This window comes from Anomalospiza imberbis, chromosome 3 (genome assembly GCF_031753505.1).
Source record: "Anomalospiza imberbis isolate Cuckoo-Finch-1a 21T00152 chromosome 3, ASM3175350v1, whole genome shotgun sequence".
NCBI classification, from domain to species: domain Eukaryota; kingdom Metazoa; phylum Chordata; class Aves; order Passeriformes; family Viduidae; genus Anomalospiza; species Anomalospiza imberbis.
The window spans coordinates 38,841,632-38,847,176 of record NC_089683.1 but is presented as its reverse complement, the minus strand read 5'-3'; the positions used below and the strand labels follow the sequence as shown (position 1 = coordinate 38,847,176).

The 5,545-nt window shown below is 36.4% G+C and overlaps 1 long non-coding RNA gene across 1 annotated transcript; it reads left to right on the top strand.

The window, feature by feature from the left end:
* The first annotated feature begins 256 nt into the window (after nucleotides 1-256).
* On the top strand, nucleotides 257-5,193 carry LOC137469883 (uncharacterized). The gene is made up of 2 exons (XR_010996748.1): nucleotides 257-448; nucleotides 4,704-5,193. It is a non-coding gene; the product is annotated as an uncharacterized lncRNA (long non-coding RNA).
* The last annotated feature ends 352 nt before the right edge of the window (nucleotides 5,194-5,545 follow it).

Below are 5,545 nucleotides of genomic sequence, written 5' to 3'. Positions count from 1 at the left end.
AAGGAAGGAAGGAAGGAAGGAAGGAAGGAAGGAAGGAAGGAAGGAAGGAAGGAAGGAAGGAAGGAAGGAAGGAAGGAAGGAAGGAAGGAAGGAAGGAAGGAAGGAAGGAAGGAAGGAAGGAAGGAAGGAAGGAAGGAAGGAAGGAAGGAAGGAAGGAAGGAAGGAAGGAAGGAAGGAAGGAAGGAAGGAAGGAAGGAAGGAAGGAAGGAAGGAAGGAAGGAAGGAAGGAAGGAAGGAAGGAAGGAAGGAAGGAAGGAAGGAAGGAAGGAAGGAAGGAAGGAAGGAAGGAAGGAAGGAAGGAAGGAAGGAAGGAAGGAAGGAAGGAAGGAAGGAAGGAAGGAAGGAAGGAAGGAAGGAAGGAAGGAAGGAAGGGTCATGAAAATTGGCATCTCTTTAGAAGACACAGAGCTCAGTTGTACCATCTGAGTATCCAATATATAGAATACAGGTAATTATTATTTTTATTACTTTTACTTCAGGAACTGAATGATTAGTCAAAATTTACCTTTACACATTTCATTTAATGCAGGATGGGCTCAGATATTTTATTTTTTTTTGTTAGGCCAAAGTCCAACATTACTTTTTGTCATAGCATTCTTGGACTTTATCTTGTTCTTTCCATGTCCATACTTAAAAAAACAATAATATAGGATAAAAACATAAATTCTCCTTAGAGACCTTTGGTTCTGGGTGTCAAGCAATGCTGGGTGTCAAGTAAAATGCTCTGAGTTAAGTCCATAAAATTATTTTAGTGTTGAAATCCACTTCCATACTTAGACTGCAAAAGGGGTATCTTTTGTTCTTGAATAATAAAACAATAAACCCTTTAAATTACTGTGGGAGAAGCCATCCATTTCATTGAATTTTCTTGGTGGGCCAGACAAAGGCTACATGAGTAGCCCTATAGTCTACTGTCTAGGCTAGATCAAAGGTCTAAGGATTAGGAAATCATCTATGATAATATCTACTTGTATTTAACAGTATTTAACAGGGAAGTTTACAGAAATATCTTAGAATCATGAAAGCTCATTAAACAATTGTGCTACCTTCTGCAGCCTTAGCATACCAGGATGTATGACATGCTGATACTTTGGCGTCTCCTATCCATTATTGCAGACATCTCTTGGCATGCTCTCCATTGTCTCCCAAGAGGCTAAGCCTTTCCATATGTTTTATGCTGACCCTAGTATCAAACTCAATTGGCTCTTCAGCTGGAAGTGAGGAAGACAAACAGCTGTATTAGGAAAGCGAAAGGAGCAGTACTCAACACAAGTGCTTTTGTGGATCCAGCTTAAGTGTGCAAATAGGAAAGGATTTAGCAACCAAGTTACCTAGATTTTTTTTTCACTATTCCAGGAAGTGAAGAAGTATCATAAATCCTTTTACATATCTGAGCCTGGGTAACTTTTGAACTTAGGACGGTTTTGAAAATTTGGAGTTTTTATTTCTCCCAGTACAAGGGCCATAAATACAACACTTACTGATTAACTTCTACTAATAAAAAGAGAGCTGCATCATCTAAATTTATCTGTCAACTTGTTACATTCTGTTGATTAAGTTGCATGTGAGATGCTAGCAAAACTCTACCATAGTTTTTGAAATTAATTTTTGGCTTTTTCAGCATTATTGACAGGGAAAATTGTGGCAAAATCTTACCATTTCCTCCTTACTATTTTCAACCCTCTTGGTCTTAAGGTAGAGGGACCTCCAGATCAGCAGTCTATGAGAAATTCCTTTGAGTATATGACTACTTAAAATGGTTTGACTACATTCACATGAACCATTTTAACCAAATCTGTGACTATTCAGGGGTTGTATCATCAGCCTCCAGAAGTGCTTCTCCAGGACCTCTTGGCTGAGGTCAGCAGAGCAGCAGAAGGGCCTGTGGTCTGCATAGGCTGATGATGGAGGAAGAGGGATGGGAAAATGGAAAACCCTTGCATTAGATTCACCACTGATGAATTAACACTTTGCAATCACTGTGTAAAAAACAGAGATGCAGTAACACAGCTCCCTATAGGTAGGCTCTAGGAAAGAGTAATGTTCCATACAGTTATGCTGGAAAAACTTAGAACAATAACTACTAGGTGAGCTCTGAAAGCTCTGTATATAATTATTTATTTATTAGCTTTTGCTATTCCTTTTAACATAGTATTTGTCTTCTGTTTTTCTCTCTAGTAATATCAGTTTAATATCATGATAACTATTCTTACTTACAGTTAATTAAATAGAAATTTATTTCTTTTTCCCTAGATTCATTCTGATACTATTGAAAACATCCTTTTCATGTAGTGATGTTACTGGGTTTTACATCAAGTTTTTGTTGGCAAACTCACCTCACCATGATAGTGTTCCAGGAATCATTCAAGAGTAGCCACCAGTCACTGCATTAATGTTTCATTTCCAAAATCATCTCCTTTAGGTCTGTTACTGGAAACACCACAAACAGCATTTATCTGTTACAAAAGGAATTCACGTTTCTCCTGAGTATTCTCCTGTGTAAATTGCTGCTTCTATTTAAAAACATCAGGCTCTGTCCAATTCTCAAATCCAATGAATCTGCTTTACACCATTCTTCCTAGGCCAAGGAAGACTAATTAATTAATCCCAGTGGAGAAAACTTCCACTACCATTCATCTCTTGTTGCTATTCTTCAGTCTCTTTTTTCCACTGTCCCAGTTCTCAATGTATTTTTAGGAGCAAGGAAATACAGGAGAAACAGCAGAGACATTTTTCTCTGCAGGTAGTCTTTAATTTCTATGTGAATGCACCCCAGAGCATGGAATTGTTGATTTATCCCCAGATTCCTATGCATCTCTTCATGCACTTCTCAGCTGCAGATGTATCTTCCTCAGCTTGGGCTGCAAATCTCTCTTGCTATTCTGCTGGGACTTTCATTGGTGAAATTCACTATGTTTGCTAAAGAATAAACAGGGATAATGGGTATTTATTGAAGAGATTTTCCTTGTGCATTAGTTATAACATGCTGTTGTGTTCATTCACAGACTTTGTGCATTCTGTAGTAGAACATCAAAAAATAAGAATAATAATTTTTAAAAAAGGGTTGGATTAAAGATTGTAGCAAAGTTTAGAGTCAGATGGACAGGCAGACAATTTAGATGGATGTCACTTGGCACTAGATGACAGTAAGTTGCCTTATGCTGTTCACTGAATGATGGATGACAAATCTTATTGTTATACAGATGCTTAACTTGCTGGTGTGCATTATAATTTTGAAGATACCATCTGATTTGCAGAAATTAGTATGCTATGCAGCTATAGATATGTTGCAGGCAGTAGGAACTAGAATTGGGTTATTTTTTTCCTGTTGTTTGTTGCCTGACAACTTTGACTCCAAGACCCATTCATTATAGCAAACTGAATTTATAGAGGTCTGGACTTTGGCTTTTGCTTCAGTGAAAAAAAACAGGTTCTCATTTATTGAATTTGCAATGGAGATATGATATGTCTAGCACCTACACAGAGATATTCTTGATAGAAAAATAAAATACCGTGGTGAAGTTGACTGGCACCAAAAAATAATAAGGCAATGGTAAGACAATATTTGCATAATGCTCACCTAAACATATCTCAAATTTGCTAATGTCCCCATTCAGATTGGCATGGGCCTTAGAAAAACTGTATAACAGGGATAAATTCCCAAGCAATGTGGGAAAGAACATCTGCTGAGGGGTTTATGTAATTTTCCACTCAATTTGTTCTGTCAAGAAGATAAAGTATTTCTCTCCTTTGAAGAGACCAATACTATGGGTTAAAAAACTGAATCTTAAAATGGCACAAATTCAGTATGAAGCAAACTTTGTTTGTTAGTTCCAGTTTTCTGTATTATTTTTCCCCATTCTTATTCACCTATTCGCTTTTTAAAATCTCTTTCTTTTGTTTTCATATCTGTTGCTGGGGTAAAACATGCAAAGATACAGGAAACAAGTAACGTGACCTCCATGACTAACGAGACAGAACCATATTTGTTGAGCACAGAGTTTGAATGGCTGTTTGTTACTTTACTCTCATTGAACACATTTGTCCTGTATTGCAAATAAAACAATAAAATTGTACATTTAGCAATAGAATCTCAGTCTAAAAACACTCCTATTTTCCACATCAGAGCAGACCAAGAAGAAACACTAAATACATAAAACTGAAAGGCTTCTAATGCATTATAGGCTTTCAATATAGTACCTTTAGGGCTCCCCAAACAGCACAATATGATTTATAAACTGTACCAATAGCCTTCTCCTGTAGAGCAATGAATGTTATCATTGGTCTCCTTATCCACATTCCTGTGGAGGAAATAGCTGTTATCAAATAGTATAAATATTAAATAATATCACTAGTGTTTTCTATCTTGCCTTTAGTGTGTTGCTCTGTATCTCATTCATTGTTTTTACTTTTTTTTCTCATGTGATACAAAAATAATAATAAAGTATATTTAATGTTTTATAACAGAAAGACATAATATTAAAAGTGGATATAGAGAGTTTAAAATGATGGGCTTAACTGATGTGCAGCTTATCAAACACCTTTTAGCATTCCATGAGAGCAGCATGCTTCACTACTGCAGGGCAGCAAATCTGAATAGGCTCACTGGTGCTAAGAAAGATAAACATGTATCTTGCTCTTCTCAGAAATGTGAATTTCTCACAATATTTAAACAGTGCTAAAAGTTTTTGCATTGGTTCCAGGAGTACATGAAGACAAGGGCTAAATATCTTCAGAGAATCCAAGGGCCAGCAGTTCCAAGAGCTGTTTCTGTGTTTATTTTCCAAGCTGGTTGAACCAGAAAGTATGAGCACGCACACAGGAGAATGTGTGGTCACATAGCTCCCTCATGACACCCAGCTGGACAAATATTTGAATGAAAGACCCTTAGAGACTCACGGAGCTCTCAATCAATTTCTAACAGTGCCTGCACAGCAGTACCTGAACAATCTTGGTTTCAATGAGTCAATAGCTGAGGTCCTCGAGAAGCCAGTATTGTCCTGAACACATGTAGATGGATCTGAGTTTCCTAAAAAGCTAGACATACATTTTATGGACTAAAGCTCTGGATTCTCTAATGACACCTGCTTGCCTGCTCCTAACTATATTGTAATGGGAATCAAAATATGAGTTTGGGGTTATGCAAATTAAGAGCAAAAGGAAAAATATACTCAGAGAAAACAGAAGCCATTTGTGGCTTGAATTTGGAGTATGGGTTTTTTTTAAGCCTCTAAGTGTTGAGCTTATATATATTTGTAGCAATAACACAACATATATATAATCCATAATTTTCTATAATTTTTATATATAATAAAATAGATGAGATCACAAAGATTACAAAGCAAGGGAATTGCATACTTCTGTTTTTAGTGATTTCTAATAGTGATCAAGTCCTTCCATTTAATAATTTGCAGTCATCAAAAGTATGGCGATTATTATAAATTAGCCTGAATTCAATTTCATTCCAGCCATTCTTTCTCTCCTACATATTTTTTATACCTTATTCCTTCAGACTTGTTCTTTACTTATATAATACTTACTAGTT